Source organism: Cupressus sempervirens, chromosome 2, assembly GCF_028749045.1.
Source record: "Cupressus sempervirens isolate cs-2001-9-10 chromosome 2, ASM2874904v1, whole genome shotgun sequence".
Lineage (NCBI taxonomy): Eukaryota > Viridiplantae > Streptophyta > Pinopsida > Cupressales > Cupressaceae > Cupressus > Cupressus sempervirens.
The window spans coordinates 104,417,191-104,441,178 of record NC_143119.1 but is presented as its reverse complement, the minus strand read 5'-3'; the positions used below and the strand labels follow the sequence as shown (position 1 = coordinate 104,441,178).

General features: G+C 32.6%; 1 pseudogene; it reads left to right on the top strand.

The window, feature by feature from the left end:
* The window catches only part of LOC149571259 (polyadenylate-binding protein 2-like), a 94,226-nt pseudogene extending 77,347 nt beyond the window's left edge, over window positions 1–16,879 (top strand).
* The last annotated feature ends 7,109 nt before the right edge of the window (window positions 16,880–23,988 follow it).

The following is a 23,988-nucleotide window of genomic DNA, read 5'->3' as shown; positions in this document are numbered from 1 at the left end:
TAAGCAAGCTTAAGACTTTCCTAAGATAAGGAAAGTCAACAATCTCAACTCCCTCCAAAATATCCCAACCACCCAACAATGAATGCTCTTACAAAAGCCATAAAGACTCTTACAAGCTCTTACAAGCCATAATGAAGGGTCTTTATGAAGATATTATCCTTTGAGCCTCCTTTGTTGACTCATCCTTCCCCTTTCCTCCATCCACTCACCTTGTGACATGTGTCACTCTCTGATTGGTGCTAAACAAGCACAATCCATGTGCTCCCTTTCGAGTGCATCCTAGCCCTCCTTAAGCTTTCATCTTTCCTTCCATCTTAGCCCTCCATCCCTCAAGCCCTTAGCCTATAAATTGAATCCCCTCCCAAGACATTTCATCACAATCCTTGAGCTAAAGTTATAATGTCATTTTGAGAGCAAGTTTTACATCAAATCCATTCACCCAAGCCAAAATCCATCAAGAACACCATTGAAGCTAGTTTGAGGAACCTTGAGCATACATACCAAATCTAAGAAAATAGACTCGTCCCCAAAGCAAGTGACCATTCTCATTGGGAGAGCCATTCTATGGCTCATATTCACATTTGAGGGTTTCACTTTGTCTCTCATATATGTTATGGTTTTTATGCTAGTTAATACTTTTGTTCTTTTAATAGATTAGTATTACTTGCTAACATATTTATCATATACAATGAATACATTAATCTTTCCAAAGGGCTAACAAGGGTTTTTTTTCTAACATCCAACCTATCTAATAATTATAATTAAGGTTGGTCATTCTTCAAACACTTTGCATTATTATTGCATAAAATGGTAGCCAACACTCATATGGTTGACCACCAACCCTGTTAGGTGAAGGCATGTAAAGATAGTTAATATTAAAGTGACAAAGGAGGAGGGAGGAAGGGACAAGGGCAAGGGGATGGATGGAAAGACAGTCGGGCAACACAAACAAACAGTCTATTTAACTCACAAAGCAATATGTGGTCACTCAACCCTCCTTTAGTTAGGTGTTAGCGACATTGAACTATTTAAATGGAGCCAAAGTTATTTTTTCATCAAAGAAGAAACAAATCTTAGAGCAATTTCAAATATGCGAATCAAAAAAAAATATATCAAAACATAAGTGCACACTATAAAATGATGCTTTCTAAGGAGTTTTTGTTTAAAGAGGATGGCTACTGTATGAGTCCAGACATTACCTCTATGTTTGGAGGTGTATTACTTAACATGGGTGTAGAGCTTTGTATAATGTGGTCACTGGAAGATGAGGTCATTAAAATAGGCTTTCTAGGGAACCTAGAAGATACACTAACATAAACCATTCCATTAAATTGATAAATGCTTCCTAATATGGTTTCTAAAGCAATTGAAAGCATCAAAAACAAATTCATTTATCCTCCTCCTTACAATATCAAGCAATCTGGAAAAGGAGTAGAGCACAAAGAATAAGTTATAACCGGATACCCTTTTTTATGTTCATTCCAAGGTCAATAAATTTAGGAGATATTAATTGAAGCTTCACCTTCAATGATAACATCAAATTGAGGAATAATAAATTTCTCTTCATGCAACATGGTAGCAAAAGGAAGTCTTTCTTCAAAGCAATATTATCATAGGGGATCTCTGATGATGTGTCTTATTCTTAGGTTGTTTTATTTCATGGTAGAGGGACTATTGAGTCCGTGTAACATTAATATACTTTCTAAGTCCTAGGTAAGGTAAGGTTTTACTATTTTTTCTTTTCTTTTCTTTATTGTAAAGGTAAATAGGATTTTGGGTTACCAAAAGATGGTGGATTTTTGTCTATTCTCTACATCTTCAAATGGCTTGATGCAAAAGCTTTAATTTCTATTTTCAACTAATAGAGTATTTGCAAAAGGAATGGCTTCCAAAGGCAAGATTGATGTGTAAAAAGAAAAATTGAAATGAGTTTGAGACAAAACATTTAATCAAGCATGGGCCAACATAATTTCATTCCCAAAAGGGATAGACTTGAAAATATGGCTTGAAAACTACCATGGTCTCCATGATTTACTAAGAACACCTTATATTGGCATCCAAACTCTAGTAGAGCTCTATAATTACAAGGCTACAAGGCCAATATAGAATTGACTTTGATCAAGAAGAGAATTTACCAAACCTTTGATTCATATCAACAATTGAAATTCATTTCAATAGCTACAGAGAAAAAAAAAAAAAAAAAGCTATGCACCCATAAGAAGGGTTTAACCCCACTACTTTATAAATAAGCTACACTCCATTATATGCAATACATTACAAAAGGAAATATTGTCATATAGAAATATAAACACTCTTAAGAGTGTGAAAATGAGCCACAGTCAAGTGTCATCTCAAAAATTAAAATTTATTTGTAAAGCTACAAAGTAATTATATGACTATGTGCCCATAAGAAGGATTTAACCCCAATACTTTTAGAAAAATATACACCCCATTGAACATGAAATCCATTGCAAAAGGGAATAGTGTCGTATGGCAATAGGAACCCATTAGTGTAATTGAGCTACCCAAAATCAATGAGGTAAGGATTATATGGTAGATATGACAATAACAACATTAAATACCACTACTATGGTGTGGGCATAAACATGGTCCACATTTGTAAGTACTCAAAAAATGGTGCAAGTTTAATTCACACAACATGAAGCAAGTAAATTTTTTTGCTGAGGAGAAAGCCCTCACCATTAATTCATTTTTCTCCATTTCAATCTCTTCTCTACCCTACTTTCTATGCCTTCCGCATTTCCTTTTGCAATATGTTTCTCTAATCTCGTGATAATTCTTTCAATGCATTTGGTATTTATGAGAGGCCACCTACACATCTCATTCCTTCTTCAAGGAGCCTACAATCCTAAAGCTAGCTCATACATATTTAAATATGGTTGTTGCAATGAGTGATTATAAATCTTGAAGTAAAATGTTGGTTGAAATACATTTTTGTGTTATACATTGGATCATGGTAAGGACACAAAGAATCATAAAGTAGAATAAATCCTTGTCTCCTAATAAAGTTGTATTGGAATACAAATTGTTTCACATAGTCTATAGTAACCATTGTAAACTCTATACTTTTAAGATCTATGTTGTAAGAGACTCCATTGATAGAGAAATGAGTGTACATGAGAGCATGATAGAACTGTCCATTCCTTCCATGGATCTCAAGTTTTGTGTCATGGATTCGATTGGAATGGATTATTTGATGAAAATACTAGAATGATCCACATTGCATCTCATTAATTTACTTCCAATTGAAATGAATTTCATGGTAAAACATGTTTTTTGTAGTGAAAATACCATCCATAATGAAAGTGGTTCTTTCTGTAGCTGCAAATCCATTTTGATGCAAAGAAGGTTGTTGTTGTTGTTGCATCAATTGATCTTTTATGTATGTAATTCCATCATAATTACTATGTAATAAAACCTAAGGAATTTGATCCAGCTAAATTCTAGGAACAAGTACAAAGGAAGGAGGACACCCATTAGTTTCTCCCCCATTGAAATTATTAGTTGATTTAGGAGGAGAATTTGTAAGAACACCATTACCAAGAATTGCAATGGAGGCTTGTTCATCCATTCCAAAATCAAACATTTCAACATGGAACATAGCATCCAAGTTGTTACTCTCAAAAAAATTATTTTCAATGTCATCACCCTTTATAGAATGCAATGGTGGAAATAATAGAGGAGACCTAGGCTTGAATCCCAATAGCCAAAATATCTTCCACACTATGGTCTTCTACTTTTGCTAAGTTTTCTACCTACGCTTAACATAGGTTTTTAACATTATCTTTTAGAAAACCTTAAATATGGACAACATGTAAAGTTTATGTAGATATGACTCACAAGAAAGAAATGTAACAACAATATCAATTCACTACTATACATTATGAAAAAATCCTCTTATTGGTTAGTATATTCAAGAACTTATTTTTTCATTTAAATTTTTAGAACATTTTTTTATTATACAATTTTTTAAATAATACAAGATTGGGATCCTTAAAACAAGATCAAGATCCTACCTTTGGCATGTTTCCTATTCACAATGTTAGAGAATGAAATGTAGAAATAGTGAATACACAATAACATTGACACCCTACTTGAAAGAAGACCCTAATTACAATAAATTATAATACACAGAAAAGCCAATTTCAATCAACATTGAGCATTGCATTATATGGAAGGATTTTCAAGATATGCATTCAATGCTAGTTGTGTTCACATTTTGTTAAGATATTTTAGCAGAAAATTGAAGCTCATATAGATAGAAAGATATCCGCTTACAAAAACCAACCCAACTTGTGAGTAACCCTTAAAACTACAAGAAAAATAAATTATAACTGTAAAGGGGTAAAATAATACTTATCAATTTATGCTACTCTCTAATAGGAAAATCTAGTTGATGCTAGTATAGGCTAATTAAGGATAGTAAAAAATCATTCTAATAGATTGCTTCTGTAGGGTTCATTTTTTCACAAGGGCATATAGTTTTCTTTTGGGTTGAGGGATAGGTAAGATCATATAAAGCAATTTATTTCACAAATAATGATATTACCTTTCATAATCCTTAGCCTTTCTATTAGAAATCTATTTACCTTTAATCAGAAGGAAGGAATATTTATAGAAAGAACACAATTTATTAATTCCACAAATGACCATGGGCCATAAAAAGAATTTTCCATTTGCTTTTGCCTCTCAAAGATCTACATATAAGAGAAACTAGGTAGCTCTATCAAATGAAAAAATAACCAATATGCCTTCATTCCTATAATGCATTAGAGAAAATCCAGTGCTATAACCTGTGGCAACAATAATAGTATTTGTATATTACAGGACTGATATTAATAAGTATATTCAAGAACTAATTTTTCCATTTAAAAAATCATAACATTTTTTTAGTACACAATTTTTTTAAATAGTATAATATTGGATAGTTAGAACAACATCAAGATCCTAACTTTTGGCTGTAGTAACACATGGTTTGAATTTTGAAGCAATGCTACACACTACGGAGAGAGGAATCTAGGATATTTAGTACTTCACCATGTTTCCTGTTCACCATGTTAGCAAAATGAAATGCATAAATAATGAATAGATAAAGTAGTGAATTTAAGCTTAGAAAAATAAATGGAAAGTGGTAAAATCATTCTTATCAGTAAGAAATCATTTCCTTATTATATGCTTAGAAGGCTATACCAGATAGAGATCATTACCATATTATATTATTTGGTTAATATAAATTAGATTTGCATGAATTATTCCAAAATTTGATATTCACAAACTCAAGAAAATGGTTTACTACCTTAATCTCCACATTGTGATTGTGTAACTTATTAAATATCATATATGGCCTTATGTACTTCTATCATACTTTTGGATCAATATACTATTGAGTGTAACACAAAGATTTGATCAAGAGTTTCTAGCTATTTTTTTTCAATTTTAATTGTTGTTCTAATTTATTTTGGTTGTCAATATTCGAGAAAATTTATGTATACATAGTATGCATACCCCTTGAAACCACAAAAAATTGTGCAAAAACACCACCAATTATGCCCTAAGAACATTGTAACCCTTGTCGCATTTCAACAGCATAATTTGTGGCACCAATCTTTTTGAGATGACTTTTTTTCAGCACTAAGTTGTAGCATAAATGTAATCCCTTGACTCATCTATACAACATGCTCATTCCATGGCATTGACCTTGACAATGGGTTAGGGGAAGTTGACTTTGATGGTGTTGCTAGGGACAACCTAGGCCATGTAAGGTTAGATGCATACTTAGAGATCATTAAGGCAATATTTTATTGTTCAAATCTAGGAAATTTCCAATTTTAATAATTAATAAAGTAGAGTTATTGGTGGCTTGGTTTGCGATTCAAAAAATTGAATTTGGAATGAGACTCCATGATGGGATAAACATAATTTGGTGCAATTCTATTGTAAATTGGAAGTTAAATAAGCTACTACTCACATTTAGCTAGAGCTAACCAAATTGGATGGTTTCAAAATTTCACACATCTATTGTGAAGGAAACATGGAGGAAACATGCCATCTAAAGTGGATGTTGAGATGAAGGCCAATGTGGATGGATTAGATTTGGTAGACCTAGATCTTCCCAAGAAGGAGTTTATATTGGTGGAAAGGATGCCAAAAATCTTTGAATTAATGTACAATTCAAATAAGTATTAATTTTCTAGAGGAGAATTGGTGGCAACTAACTTCATTAGCTGATGAAATCTATTGATGGTAATGAGTTATGATGGATAGTTAGACTTTCAAACCAAGGACATTGTTGGTGTAAATAAGTATTTGCTATTTACACTTCCTTAAGTTTACTTAGGTTAATGCATTATTTTAATATTTATTTATTAGTCACCTAGGAGTATGTGCACTCTTGTGAGTTGTCATGTTGACAACACAAGAGTTCTCAACTCTTTTATGCACATGTTAGTACACTAATTAAGCACATGGTGTCTACAATGTCTCCACTTGAGATACACCTTCTCATTCTTATCCTCTCATTTAGAATGATGGATAAGATGTGTGCTTAGTTTTAATGCTTATCTTATCTCCTGGTTCTTTCTAGAGACTTCCTAGGTGCTTCCTGAGAGGCTTTTATATACAGGCAGTCCTAGGGTGTTTGGACATACAATACAGAGCAATGTATGAGGACACACTCTGATATATTGATCATATTCCTTTTTGGTCTACAGTTGTGCTTGTGTTTGAGTTCTTCAATCTTGGCTGAATTTTGTACTAAAAAAAATTCTTACATGGTATCAGAGCTATAACAAATTCTTACATGGTATCAGATCTTTTAGAGAATTTCTCTTCATGTAGCCATCCAAGACCATTCTTTCTTTAGCACCTCAACCTGAATCTGGAGTATCACAAAAATTGGGAGCATCTAGAACTAGATTTGACCTTGCCATTGCATCTAGAATGTCAATTCGATGAAAACCAGCTATAAAGTTGCCTACCCTAGGCCAAAGTTGATTGTGAGTTAAAAAAATTTGCAAACTGGCACCCGAAGGACCGATTTGTAGAATTGGTATGATCATTTTAGATCTATACATTTAATTTTCAAATTTGCATTTTCTTCATCTGTATCTCTGCTATTTTTTTTGGATCTACATTATTTTCTAGAAAAATTTTGGCCGTTAGGCCATAGGAGAGATTTTTTGCAGGTGAAGATTAGTGTTTGCTGGTGTAAATTAGATATCTGCATTACATTTAGAAGGTCAAAAACCCCCAAATCAGATTTTGTTTCATCCAAATTAGACATTTGAGGCAAAATCTAGAGCCATTTGATTTTTGGAGGCATGACAATAGCAATTCTAAAAAAATAACAACATAGGTGATTTTCAAAGAGTGATATCTCCCTCATACAAACTCCTTTTTGCAAGCAATTTTTTTCTTTTGGGGTAAGATTTCGTGATCTACACATTGGTGTAAGAAGTTTAACATCTTTATTCTTGAATTTTTTTGCAACTCGCAAATCCCAAATTTTGCCACTTCAAAGGCTTTGTACGAGCTCATCTGGACACATTTTCAAGTTTTATTTTTTTGAAAGTGCGTTATTTTTTGTCTACTTTCAAAATCTTCAATTAGATTATAGGTTCTATGGATAGAAATACTACTTTCAAAAATAGGCACTAACTTGGCTATTGTACATGCACTACCTATAAAGTGCCTAAATCGTCCATTAGGGGGGTTTCTTTGATTGTTTTTTTTGCATCTTTGGGGTTACATTGATTAGTCCATCATGGAAGAGGAAGATTTGATTATCTTGACACTAGATAATTGTCATGAATGGAATCAATTAGTTATCCCATATCTTAGTTAGCATAATGCATTACCATATGTAAGAGGGTTTTTATACGATGAGGACACATGTTCCATCCTTTGTTGCACACTCTTTCTGTTTATGGATATGGAGGTTATGGATTCACTTGCTGACTTGAAGTCAAAAGATTTATATGATATTTTGATCCATCTTTAGGAGACATATGGAGATCCACACATTCCTCCATTCCCTAAAGATCTTCTACCTCCAGCTGTAGTTGCATCCTTTCTAGATGAGATCCCACCTCTAGATGCTCTTATTGCTCCTATTGATCCTATTCTAGCCACAAGTGCTTTGGATTTAATGCAGTAGGACCCTTTATGTCTTCATACTTTACCTTCATGCCATGACTTCCTTCCTACCCTTGCAGGCCTATTCATGGAGTCTCGCATTGAAGATGTGGGAGACACTATCAATGATATTCATCATCTCTTTGAGGTGAATACTTCATCCTTTGCCACAGTGATAGATTCATGTACTTTAGCAGAGTAGGGTACACTTTGTCTTCCAAGTGATGACTTCTTGACTAACATTTTAGGATTGTTCATAGAGTCACACACAAGATTTGGGATACTTCTTTGATGATATCTAGCTTCTCTTTGATGTAGATGATCCTTCTATAGTTGTTGTGAGGGCTCACTCTAACCCTCATGTCCATTCTCTACATGAGTAGTCTTTACAGGTTGATGTGATAATGGATCCTTATGTATAGCAATTGCAAGAGGTCTCTCTATCATTTAAAGAGATTGTTGGTTCTTTGAAATAGGTTCTACATCACTCCTTGCTTGATCTGCACTTCTTCTCAGCAGTTTTGGAAGGATCCATTATCATAATTGACATAGGAACATTTGAACAGGTTTTAGAGACACCATTCATCATAGAAATTCTTTCTCCATACAAGGGAAGCATCTCATAGGTACCTTGCCTTTGTTTCTTCCAAAGTGGAGGAACATTATTCAACGGTCATGGATCAGCTTCTACATTGGAGCCTTTCTCACTGGTCGGCATACTACCTTGAGGGTGAGGGGACTACCTCATCTCCTTCTTCTCCTTTATGGGGGGACTTTTTCCTCTTAGGGGGTTTTGTCCTTCTCCCATTTCTCTCTTGTATATACTTGATGTATGTCGTAATGGGGGTGTCTTGATTACTCCATCCATCCATACATCTTTCATCTCTCTTTTTGGGGGAGGGTTTTCCCATGAGGTTTTCCCTCTTTCTTCACTTTATGAGAGATTGCATTTCATTATGTACATGGGTACTTAACATGGCCTAGTAGCCATGACCCATTATGCATTTCATCTTAATTTCGTGAGCTTAAGTGCATTCCCCTAAGTTTCAATTAAGGGGGGGTCTTGGTGTAAATAAGTATTTACTATTTACACTTACTTAAGTTTACTTAGGTTAATGCATTATTTTAATATTTATTTATTAGTCACATAGGAGTATGTGCACTCTTGTGAGTTGTCATGTTGACAACATAGGAGTTCACACCTCTTTTATGCAGATGGTGTCTACAACATAGGAGTTAGCACACTAATTAAGCATATGGTGTCTACAACATCTCCACTTGAGACACACCTTGTCATTATTATCCTCTCATCTAGAATGATGGATAATATGTGTGCTTAGTTGTCATGCTTATCATATCTCCCGATTCTTTCTAGAGACATTCTAGGTGCTTCTTGAGAGGCCTTTATATACAAGCACTACTAGTGTGTTTGGACATACAATATAGAGAAATGTTTGAGGACATACTCTGATAGATTGATCATACTCCTTTTTGGTATACAGTTGTGCTTATGTTTGAGTTCTTCAATCTTGGGTGAATTTTTCCCTAAGGAAAATTCTTACATGGTATCAAAGCTATACCATAATCTTGAAGACACATCTCTAACATTTACATCTAAGATGTGAAGTTATACTTGAGGAAGCTCATAATTTTGTTAAAACAAATTGAATATATGGTGAATGATATAAACATGATTAAACCAATCCATAATTGAGAGTAATTTTAGGAAATTGTAGTCATGGTGGCCAATTGCATTATGGTCATAATTTTAAAATGGTATAAGAAATGCAAGAAGTATTGAGGCTTTGGTTCTATCTCTGAATCTTTAAAAACACTAATGTCATGCAGTTTCTCATAGAATTTAATTAGATAATTTTACAATGTCATGTTCAATAGTAGTACCTTTTAAAACTAGTCTTTATTTTACAAAGAAATTTATCATAATATTTTTTGTTTAAAAATTAGTTTGCATTAATATGATTTCAACTCTTTAGATAATATGTATTGTATTGCCTCGCTTGTGACATTCAAGCAGTCTTCAAGGTAGAGCACAGGTGCAATAGATGTTGTGCTATGTTGTAGAAGAGGCACTAGAAGATGTAGACAGTAGATGAACATTTAATTAAATTATAATATCCTCTATTGTTTTGGGCTTTTTCTCCTTCCATGAAGTACACTTAATGCCCTTTACTTGATACAAAATATATTAATTTTAATGTATATTATCTTTATTTAAGTAATTTTTTGTTGTTCATTTATAGGTTCCCATTCTTTGCTTGTGAAAAATCTAGTTGTGAGATTGATGTTATACTGAAGGCTCTTGTAAAGGATGAGGAGGTTGGTTTCTCTTTGTGTTGTTGGATACATGCTCTTACAATATTGTTGCTACACAAAATTAGAAATATGGCATAATTCGTATCAAATATATCATCATTATATTATAATACTATTTGAACTTTGAAGAATGAGATCAAATTAAAAATTCTTTTGGCTGGAGCATGGAATCCAAAGAAGCCCACAAGTTCTGAGGAACAACAAGTGCCAACAATAGACTCTCAAGGGGGTCTGGAACTCATCAACGTCCAAGGAATCTAGATAGGTGGAGGATGGGGATTCAAAGTCATTAAAAACTAAGTCAAAGCACTCTCAAGGACATCTAAAAAAAAATTCTTTGACCTTACAAGGGGATTCTTTGCTCAAATCAACCTTAACAAAGTAGACTCCGCAATTAAATTCCAGCTCCTTCCCATTAAAAGTAAAATGCAACATTCTGAAAGAAGGTTTTCAACAGAGGGTCTTTTGACACAACATGTTGGTTGCAAAAGGAACCTAAAGCCCTTCTTCAAATGTCCTAAACCAACTAGCTCCATCTCATACTTCATGATAATATTTAAAAGCACCTTCCCATGAAAAGCTTGACACAACATAGAGAAGTGTTCAACCCAGTGGAAGTGATGTAGTCGAGAGGCCAAATAACAAAGTATCTAATCCCATACACCAAGCTTGGAGAGTAGTTTAATCTTTTTGGCTACTTCCAAACAAACTTCAATACAAACACAAAATGCAGCACATAGAAAACTTATTCTAATGTTTGTGACATCTAAGAAAATAAATTAAAAAATAGCATCAACAATTTCATGAATAATACCTTCATTCCAAATCTCCAATAGGAGCTTTAGGAGATGAAACTAGATAGAAGCCAAGTTAATCTTGGTAATATCAGCCAATGTATCATTTTCTTAGAAGGCCTTACCAAGAAACTAGGGTTCCTCTTGAAGATCTCTAAAGTTGTCCTTCAGTAGGTTAGCATAAGAAGCCAAAATATGTAAATAAACTCTCAATAAGAGAAAAAAAAAATTCTTCAAGAGTTTTTCTACCCAAGCATCAAAGAGTAAGAATAGAAAATTCCTCAGAAGAGAATGGGAATCAAGAACCATCAACCTCAATCTCATTGAGCCCTTCCTTGTCTTCAACTTCAGTCCATCTACTAACTCTTCCTATCTCATTGTAGGCTTCCAAAAAAAATTCAATAACCTTTTCATCAAACTCCAAGCAGTGCTTCTCCCATCCAACCAACTCTGGTTGCAAATTCATGCCTATCATATTCACCATACCTTGAACCTCCATCAAGATGCCAAGATAAATATTATATTGTCAAGATAACTTTATTATAAAGTTAAACCCAAAAATTTCATACATAGCTCATGAATAATATAATTATTAATTTAAGGCCCTCATTGCTTGTAACTCAAATATTTCATTTGGCTACTTTCAAATGCAATCTCTTTTATTCCTTTAAGTTACATGGGAGGACATCTGGCATACAAGAACTTGGATAGAGCACACAAATTTAGTATCAAAATTTATTAGAACATGAGATTCATAAAAATAATCTAATATAGGTTCTTTAGGTAGATCTAAAGGTTATAAACCAAACAAAAAATATGGAATGGTCAAAATCTAAGTTAAATTAAGATAAAGGAAGTTATCAATCATGATTTATTATAATTTATGTCATTTTTTAAAACTATAGGAGTTAGGTAAGCCCACTTAGAAATAAGTTGAATAGGTCAATGAGATTAGAGAACAATGAAAAAGGAACACAGACCAGAGAAGCACAAAAAAAAAAAGTTCTAAAAGCCAACCATATAATGTCAAATAATATTGGACCACTCAAGAATAGTAATAGATGCATTGTTGATGAGAAAGTTAACTTTGTACAGACATGACTTGTTAACTTAATATATTTTTTGTTTATTTGGCATTATCCTTTTAGTTAAAATTCATTGTTGGTTTCTAGTAGATGTTGATACACAAATCATTCTGCATGCTTGAGATAATTAATGATGGGGAGCTGAAAAAAAATTTCTCCCCTTCCCTAGAAATTAAATCTCAAAAAGAAAGAAAACTAAAAAATCATGCCATTTTGGTTCTTGATAAAAAATTGAGATTTAAAAAAGTTCAAACTTTAAATATATTTCACAAAAAGGCAATACAGATCTAGACATGGTTAGAATTGGTAGCTTCCACCAAATGAGCATCCATAAGCCATGAAAAATATTTCAACATGAAGATAGTAGAATTTTAGCTCCAATAGTCAAATTCTATTTACAAATAAATAAAATATCAAGCTTTTTTTTCAAAACACTCTAGCTAGACTAGAGCTCCATGCTAAAGGCACATTAAAGTTCCAATGCTAGTGAATTTGGAACTTTTATAGCAACTAAATTTTAGGCATCTACCACTATCAAATTGGCTAATTGATCTTTTGTTCCTTAAAAGACTATTATGAGTGCTCTACGAAAGGCAAAAGTTTGATACATGATTCAAAATCTTCAAGGAAAAAACTATAATATAACATCTCTACAAGCGCTCCACGAAAGGAAAACTAGTTTTCACAAAATTGAAAGTCATGATTAGTATGTAATTTAATGAGCCATATTGAAAGTGACACAATAGAGGTGAGAAAGGTGGTGTGCTATGGGGGAATATTTTCCCCAAGTCCCCAAATCTCGAAAATGTCCTTGTACTAGGGATGCAAGGTTTTATAATGGGGACATGTCCCCATGGATCAACTATTACTAATTTACTACCTAATAAATGATATCATATTGTACATAATAGATATACTACAACAAGCATCCATTAGAAGGTAAGATCAAAGTCTATAGTAAGGTAAAATACAATAAAATAAAATAACATATATAGTTGGCACAAAGCCTAGACTATTAGGGAATTTGTATTGACTTTATAAAAAAGAATTAAAATGAAGTTATTATCTATGTTGATATTACAAATAAGTTGAACAGGTAAATGGGATTAGAGAATAATGAAAAAGGAACACAGACTAGAGAAGCACAAAAAATGAGAAGTTCTACACACCAACCAAATTATGTCAAATAATACTAGACCACTCAAGAATAGTAATAGATGCATTTCTGATGAGAAGATTATCTTTGTACATACATGACTTATTACCTCAATATGTTTTTAATTTATTTGACATTCTCCCTTGAGTTAAAATTCATTGTTCGTTGCTAGTAGCTACTGATACACAGATCATTCTTGTTTGATCTTCCTTGTTGCCTTCCTTTAAATGAAGTTCTCCTTTTTATAGCCTTATGTATCTATGAAAAGAGACACATTTTGGAAGATGGTGATCTTTAAGAATTTTCATGACAGCTCTTGATGTTTCTCTTCAAATTAATTGTTGCTTTATGTATCTATTAAGCACTACTTTTTGTTCAATTGTTCACATGAATTATTGGGCTTTATGAATAATTCTAAGTAGGGATAGCTATAGGATCATAGACCCTACCTAGATCCTCATGAATCTACACCCATATTAGGATATTACTAATTGGGAACAACTTCACATCAAAAGTCCTTTTCTAAGAGACTAACTAGATATTACTAATTAGGAACAACTCAAGGTTTAGTCAACCAATTGACTTTATCCTCACACTCACAAGACCTTCCAAAGGCCCATCTATTCATTTACCAACTCTCAAACCCACCTTAATCATATGCTAGTTACATCTAACCTTTAATTATAAACAAAGTGATGAACACTTTCTTTTTCTAGCTGGCATGACCCCACATTCTATTGGACAGTTTATGTATATAATTATAACATCATGCCCCTTCAAATTTTTCCTTTAAAAAATATGATATTTAGATCAGTTCATATTTGGTTAAGGATCTACTTGTTTGTGCACAAAAAACATAGTTTGATGACTAAATATGGTTTGGATAGTTAGAATTGTCAATCATTTTGTGCATGCTTAACCAAGGGAAGTTTTACTAGGTTACTTGTTTTAACTTTTCCATCATTTAGAAATGGAAATTTCCTAAAACTCCAACAAAGGGTTTTGTTGGCATATGCCCATTGTTGAAACTCTAAGTTTGTATTCAATAGTCATAAAATATCTGTAGGATTTGGTACAGAGTTACTTTGAGGCATAATACCAAGCCTAAAGGTATCATATGTATTAAATTTCCTAGGAGTTGCATCTTAATTTCCTCCATCAACGTGTGTTACATCATAGGACTAAATGTGGTAATTTACCTAATTCGAATATATCACATGCCTCTTAAGGTTTAAATTGGCATCTTTGCTATGATGGGCCCAAAGACTATTTTATAGATCCTTAACCAAAGCTTATTTATGTATCTATTACTAAGTGTTTATTATTGTAATTGACAATGTAGTTTCCCTAGCATATTTAATCACTTGTTTTTGCATTTTATTGATTTCCAAAAATTGTTAACCAAGTCCCTTTCCTTGAGAGCACTTAAATGCATTGATATTTGTAGTTTGATTGTGATTTATGATATGTTAAATAAAATCATGTATTTTTTGTATTTACAGCTAGTTGTGCTCTAGAGATTCTAAATTATACTAGTGTTACATCAAAATTTTAACTTAGACTGCAAATTTCTATTTATTTTTCTTGCTAAAGATTTGTGTGTTAATCTTAAAGTTATTTTTTTGTAGAGTCTTGACAAAATTATGCATAACAAAGGATTGTATGATACATTCTCTACTTTTGGGACCATTCTTTCTTACAAAGTGGCTACAAATAATAATGGCCAATCCAAAGGTTATGGTTTTCTCTAGTATGAGCAAGAAGAGATAGTACAAAGTGCAATTAAAAAATTGAATGGTTTGTTGCTTAATGGCAAGTAGATCTATGTTGGATTGTTTGTGAGATGATAATAAAGAGAGTGATCAATGGATACTTCCAACTTTAGCAATGTTTTTTTGTGAAAAACTTGCCTGACACAACAACATATGAAGACTTACAATATATTTCTATTAAATTTGGCCCCACCACTAGTGTAGTTATTATGAAGGATGTCAATGGAAAATCCAAAGGCTTTGGATTGTTAATTTTTAAAATACATATGGTGTAGCTAATGTTGTTGATAGTTTAAATGGAAACATTTTAAATGACGATAAGGAAGGGTATGTTGGAGGGACACATAAAAAGGATGAAAAGGAGAAAGAATTGAAAACCAAGTTTGAACAAGAGAGGAAGGCAAAAATAGAAAATTTTTAGGGTGCTAATTTGTATCTAAAAAATCTAGATGATTCCATTGATCATGAAAAACTAAGTAAATTGTTTTCAAATTTTGGCACCATAACATCTTTTGAGCTATGTCTTCTGATGACTATGATGTTGTTAAGGTTTTACTTTTTATTATTTTCTTGTGGACAACATTGTGGTTAAATTCATCTCCTATGTCTTCTCATGGAAAAATATTCTACTTATTTGTGTATTTAATTTCTTAACATCATGCCACTATTTTTAGGTTATAAGGGACCCCCAAGGTTAGAGTAGGGGATCCAAGTTTGTGGCTTTTTCTTCTCTTGAAGAAGCCATGCATGATGTAAGATGTTATTTGTTATCATGTTAGATGTTTTTTTTGAATTCATAGTATCCAACCAAATTTTCCTATTTTCTATTCACTGGAGCATGACATGTTTTTGAATGTCATGTATTTGTCATGAATTGTAGGTTATTGAGATGAGTGGAAAGATGGCTGGAAGAAAACCGCTTTATGTTGCATTGGCTCAATGAAAACTAGAGAGGAGTGAGACTGCAGGCATGTAGAGTTCTTGTGGTAGAAAATTCAAGATGCCTATATTAATTTGCTAGATGCATAGAAGATTCAAGTGCTTGAAAACTATGTAAAAGCTTGATCTATTGTCATGCCAAGCTCAATTTTCTCAGATAAGAGTTGTTGTTTGAGTTACTCCTAAAATACCAACTAGTGTATCACCATATCATCATGGTGCTCCAAGGCTTACCCCATAGAAACTATTCTATGGTCAGGATCTTCATGGCCTAATTCCTCCATAGGTTAGTAAATGAGATGGGTAGTACTTTAATTTTGATTCACAGAGAGTCACTTTGGCTATAAATTCCCTGATTCTTGTAATTCCTTGCAACTTGTAGGTTTTAGATATCAACAATAGTTGCTACCTGGAATTCACCTTGGAATGACACAAATGCAAAATTTTATGGTACCACTTCAATTATAGAGGCAGAGCCAACAAGGACAAAGAATGGGTGGAAGGAGGGGTGGTGCACAACAAATTCAGCAACAACAACAACAACAAGTACTTGGCGCATTTGAGTTTCCCAAACTTGATAAACTATTAATGACTCATGCTACTTTGTTTTCTAAATATGTGGGGAATGCAACATGGACAACTTAGAATAATCTCAAGACTTAGAATCTTTACCTAAGAAACCAAACTTTGTTAGAACTCACTACCATCCAACCTTTACTAGTGTAGCCTTCACTATTGTAGATTCACCATCTTCTGAACTGAGGCTAATACATCTTGAGCCCATCATCAACATGGAAATTGCTTTGCTATGCTACTAGATCATTGCCTGGTTGGCTTGGTGATTTCTATTCTTATGTGATTTTTTATTGGGATTTATTTGCATATTTTTTAGTAAACACTTATTGACTCAAATGTTTGGATAATGTTTTACAACAACTATGCTTTTGGGATTAAATGACATAATTTGAGATTTTTATCCTTGTCCAGTGCTAGATTATTTATTGTTGCATACTTTTTAGAGCTTGGTACTTTGTTTTTTGAATGATCTCAGCTAAGTTTGAAGAAGCTAGTGCACTAAGAACATCATTGTTTTGCATTATCTAGTGTTGTATAAATAGTCTCACTATATTTTAGTGTTACATTTAAGTTTTTAGAAATTTTTATTTGTGTGCACTGAAAATATTAATCAATTGCATTATATACTACGGTGTAAATATTCTCATTGTATTATTAGTGTTAATGTCTAAGTTTTTAGAAATTGTTAGAGGTGGATAGTTGCAAAAATGAGGCACAAGCAAACATTCTTGTGTTGATATGTACATGGATGGTATGGATTATGAAGAGTTTAGTGTGCTTTTTTTGGCTTATTTTTATATGACTAGTGTCTTTTCATCTATTAGTAGAGTGTCATGCCAATGGCTAGTACAGAGCATCATTAAGGAAATGACACTGTATCTAGTACATAATCTCTATTTTTTTATGACACACTTGAAGAAATCTTCTAGTTACTACATGCACTTCTACATTGTTGGTAACAAGTTGGACACCATTTTTAAATTTAAAATCCATTATCCCAATTCCCTTTTCCTCTAGCTAATTTAATTTTGACAAACTTTTTTTTTTTTGAGATAAAAGGAGCCTTTAAACTATCATCTTGATTGGATGTTTCTTATTGCACCCATTTCAAGAAATATAGGTCCATAACATTTTTGGGTGCCATATTGAGAATGAAATGAAATAAATAATAATTTATTATATATTCTTTAAAAGGTGCTATCTTAATGGAAGAGCGCCTACTTTACAAGTAGGAGGATGGTGGTTTGATTCCATCGTGCCCTATTATGACCAAGTACACTACCAAATATGTGACGAAATATGTTACCAAATATGTTATTAAATATGTTACTAAATACACTACCAAATATGTGACTAAATATGTGACCAAATATACTATTAAATGTGCTACTAAATACACTACCAAATATGTGAGTAAATATACTAAATATAACACTAAATATGTGACTAGATCAACTATAAAATAGACAACTAAATATGTGATTAAATATACTACTAAATATGTGACTAAATCGATGATCAAAATTAGTGATCAAATAAGTGACTAAAATCATTTAGTAGCATTATAAATGACTAGATATTAACTACTATCAGTCACATGACTGATTTTAGTCACATATATACAAATTTTAGTGGTTTTTTTAGTCACATATTGTTGTTCTTGTACTAGTGATATATATATATATATATATATATATATATATATATATATAATGCACCCACAAAGTGATCCACTAAACAAAGAATCATGTTAAGGATATTGACCTTGTTAGGATTCTATGAATTACACATATTGTCTCGATTCTTGTTAGAGGACTAGGCCTTGTTAAAAGCCTCAAATATGGTAGGAGTTGGCAATACAATTACAAATATATGCAAAAAGAGCCCACTGCCAAAACATGCAATTATACAATACAATGCCTTTATACAAAAGCGATAGATACAAAACCCTCTTTACTACTAACTATTGTACTTTGCATATCTCAAATCTTGTATCAGAATTAACATCACATAGCCTTCACATAAATTCAAATATTACCTACATAATTTATAGTAGCATGCAAAACTTCACAATTGCACACATAACTTTGCAAGTTATGATTTCTTACTTATACCTTTCCTTTTTAAAAAAACTCCATCCAGTCGACCTTCAAGATTTCATAGGCTTGTCGTATTACAAAATTAACTCTTTCTAACATAGGGTTAACATCTAGGATTTCATCCCTAAATAATTAAGCAATTATTTTGTAACCAAAATAATGCCTTAACCTATTAGTCACCTTTTACTATTGTGCTTTGATCTACTTTATTCACTACCTTTATTGATAAATGGATATATCTAATGTTGTACTATCTATACTGATCTATGCACTTAGCCATGTCATCAAGAAACTCTATAATACTTCTCTATAACTATGCACATTCCAATTATATTTTTAGTCTGTGCATTACCAAAATTGTCTCTATACTACTAGTGAAACTATCTAACACTTGGACAATTTTTTTTTTATAGACTGTAAGATCTTTAACTATACATTCTTCCATCTCATCCTGAGATACACATTTCCATAAATGATAACCCTAACTCATCCTACTTAGCCATATTTTCAACAATATCCTCCTTTGGAATTGATTACAACACATGGGAAAATTGGCCAAGTCCCAAAATGTTATACAAAAACTTTTTCAAAAAATGGCCTTCAAAACATTACAAAATTTCAAAATTGAGAATTTGTGGATCATTACAATAATACCATCTTTCCTTATATCTCCTAATACAATATAATACTACTTCTTATTATATTACTATTACTCTATAAAATTTCATGTATTCTTCTCCTCGTACAATTTTCATGTATTCTTCTCCCCCTTTGACAATAATGACAAAGGTGTCAAAACTTATATACATGTCAAATTTTGGTTCATTACTTCTTCTCTAGGCTAATAGATGAGAGATATAGCCTATAAAATTTACTATCAAACTCTTCATGTTCTTCTCCCATGTGTCTTTTACTCCCTTTGATATGTTGAGGAGAGTGCACAACCCATAAGATTCAATCTCCACTACATTCAAGTCTAAGTAAATGAACTTATCAAATGATGGCTTTGTTTCTAGGAAATCCTCTAACTATTGCTCAATTATGCTAACCTTCAATAATAGATGTTCTCTTAGAAGTCAGAACCTTTTGATGATCATCTCTTTGCTTACTTCTAACAAACTTATTTCATCATAAGTCTTGATGGCCTATGTTTCTATTCTTGCAATCTTAACACCAGGTTGGATGAGTTGATCTACCGATAATTTGACTTCATCATGCTTTTTCTTCAGCTCTTCATCAATTTCATTGGTGAAAATAAATGACATGTTACATTTGGCATATAATTCCTTGCCTTTGAGTTTGCATCTTCTTAATTCCTTGATGCAAGCATCAATAGCTACTAAATAATTTGTAATGTTTTGACATACAATATCAAACATCTGAGCATCATGCTTTTCTTATGCCTAAGTTGTTACTACCTTTGAAAAATTTGTGAATTCAGCATCAAATGCTTGAATTAGAGCCTTATCTCTATCCTCTAGATTAGGATCTAATGATTTTGTTGTCAGCATACTTTGTAACTTTTCTATTACATCCATAAGAGTTCTTTGTAAACTCTTTACTTGCTTGTTCTTGTTGATAATTTTTTTGAGAGATGATATCAAATCTATTTGATCATCATCATCTAAACCTATTTTTACTATGAGGGTGAGAGGTGTGTTGGGTGCACTTGCCTTCTCATCCTCCTCTTATTTCTCCTTCCTTTGTTCTACTTCTTCCCTTTTCTTTTCCTTGTCCTCTTTCTTCTTCTCGTCTTCCTTCCTCTTGATTTCTTCATCCTCTTTCCTCTTCTTTTCTTCTTCTTCCTTCCTTTTCTTCTATTCTTCTTCCTTCCTCTTCTTCTCTTCTTCTTCTTTCCTCTTCTTCTCTTCTTCTTCTTTCCTCTTCTTCTCTACTTCTTCCTTCCTCTTCTTCTCTACTTCTTTCTTCATTTTATTTTCTTCCTCCTTTTTCTTTTTCTCCCCTTATTCCAATTTCTTCTTTATGTGTTCTTCCTTCTTTTTCTTATCTTCTTTCTTCTTTTTTTCTTCCTTTTTCTCTTACTTTCTTTTCATTTTCTACTCATTGTTTTTTCTTCCTCTCTTGTTCTTTCTTCTCACCTTCTTTTCTCTTTTTCTCTTTTTCTTTATTCTTTCTTTTCTCCTTCCTAATCTAAGATATAATAATCAATAATATTTCCACCAATGCTTGGCCTAAGATCCTTAAAATGATCTTCTGCAATGTTTATTGTCACCTTGGTCACACCAACTTGCATGATATCAGTCCCAATAGAGATCTGCAAAGATAAGCATGTCATCTTGATATCCTTGACTTCCATTGATGTTGTTGTTGCTAGTGTACTCTTCTCAAGAAACATAGGGATTTCTCCCCCTAACTCCTTTCTCTTCTCTACAATTCTAGCTATAGAAGTCATGTATTTGACAACGTCTTCTTCTATCTCTTTTTTTACCTCTTCATAATTGCCTCCCATCAAAAGAATCTCTCTTCTTCTTCTTTTCTCAATGAGGGCTCAGTACCCTTCATTATCCTACTCATGTCATCATCATCATTAACTTCACAAATTTTATTTATTAGATTTTCTCTAATTTTCTTATCTTCTTCCAAAACTCTTCTTCTTCTATTGATCAATCTATTGTACAAATCTTGTGGGATATTCCTATGTATGTCTTCAAATATTTTTTTTGTTAGAACCATATTCCTTACTACAACATTCTCTAGTTTTAGTTTATCCATGTTACTATATAGACTATAGTACTTATTTAGTTGACATAATTCTCATCATTAATTATTTGAACATTTAGATTCTCTACCTTTGGCTTCAAAGGCTTCTTCCTAGTTGATGTCCTTTCTTTTCCAACTACTTGTTTTGTTGGTATGTCTTCTATTTCTTCTAATTCATCTTCAAACTCATCAAACTCATCTAATTCAACCATCTTCAATTTCTTTCTTCTCTTACCAAGTCCACTTAAAAATTGTTTGGTCATCTTCTTTCTTGGTAACTCAATTTTCCTTCTGGCTAGAGGAATGACTAATTTGACATCAGTAATAGTAACTTCCTCTTCATTAATCTTTATGGCTAGTTGTACAATAGTGGGTTGTACTTGTGCTACTGAAATATAAGGTGTAGTAGGTATCTATGAAGTAGATCCTACTCATGTTACTCCTTTTGTAGGTCCTACCACTAAGAGGGGTGTGGCTTCTAATACATCGATTTTTCCACTTTCCTTCATTTCCAAGGTGATTCCTTTAACTTTATTGAAGTATTCTCTTATCATACTAGATTCCTTCAAGATAGATTCTATCTTTTTTTATACCATTTTTTAATGTCTTTTCTATAAAGTTCACTAGAAACATTTTTCATCTTCTCATCAAAGGTGCCCCATTTAGGGCACTCCTTATCCCTATCAGACTCTAGGATGATCTTTGCATAGCCTTCTGCAATATCTTCACTCATTTCATGCCCCATAGGGCTAATGAACTTAACTTTGGGTTTGACTACTACCATACATGTTGCATCAGTGTCAACCATGAAACATATATCATCCTTGTATTTCTCTACTAGTGATGGAGGCATCTTGAATCTCTTTTTCATCTCAGATTAAAAACTCTTCATCATTTTAGTTATATTTATTTTAATTCTTTTCTCTAACTACCTCCTATAGTGATAAGTGATCAAATTCATTTTTGTATTTGTTTCCCTTCCATTAATGGTCTAGCATACCTGGAATTTTTTTGATAACTTGGAAGAATAGGTGAGTTATCAAAGATTCAAATCTAAAAAGTATACTCCTTGTCCTTTTCAATTTCTCAATGTTGTCAAGAATCCATTGCTTCACAATTTCACACATATTGAATTTTTCTCTTTTGAATGTCATTAGATATGTTGAATGGATGAATCCAGAAAGTACAAAGTCCAACCTTGAACTGTGGTTCATCTTGTAGCCTATAATTTTGCTAATGATTCTTACATCATCTTTTTTAGTCAGATTAATTCTCATGTTTCTTTTGTCTAACTTGGTCTTCAGATTTGTCTCAACCAATTTCTTAACATTCTTTTCATTCATTGGATTGCTCCCTTCATTTCTTAATCTAGTAAGTCTATGGATCATGTCATTGTCAATCATGACCTAGATGTCTCATACCCATTGAAACATTCATTGATTGATTCTGCTCAAGATTATTCTACTCCATTCATGGTTATCAAACTCCATGTAGAACATCTACCTCATGATATTCAATTATTCCAAATGTTGAAAGCCTTATTTCAAGGATAATTCATTGTTAAATACCACATCCAAATCCTTTTGAATATCATTGTCACCAATAGTATCAAACTTGTAGTGAATGTATGCCCTTACACCCTTTGTGCACAATACATTTGATAGAAATTGTGAAAATTCTCTCAAAGGATCATCTTCTAGTGACACAAATAAGTGCTCCTTGAACTTATAGCATGACTTCTCACTAACATCACTTATAGTAGGATTTTCCATCTTAACTAATTCAAAGATTTTGAAAATACAACTGAAAACTCTATAAAATACTTGGTAATCACATAACTAGGGCTTTTTAGATTTTGTGCCTGAAAACTCTTTCAACTTGCTATCTTTTCTCTCTCAGTTGCTTCTTAATTCTTCACATGATTGAATGGTACTCAAAATCTTGTTTGCATCCTTTAAATATTTTCAAATTGAACTCTACATTGATTGCACAACTACCTAATTCCTAAACATTGTTATCTATTATCCTTTAAACTTGTTTTAATTCATACAGCCTCATACGATCTCCAAATGACTTGCACTCTTAACCATAGATTTCTTGCTATCTACTAATCCTTTTTCCAACTTCATAGCCTTTGACTCAATCTCTAACTACGTATCTCACATTTTGGTCCATTGTCTTCAATTGAAAGGTGCCTAATTCAAATAATATGAATCACACATAATGATTGACTTAAGTCTCTCATTAGGTGCATCAAAGTATTGTTCTTCTAATACCATATGTGAACTTGATGGATCATTTTCCTTCACAAATACTTCCTTGAATTCTTCAACATGCTCTTTGAGTGCTTCTTTCTAA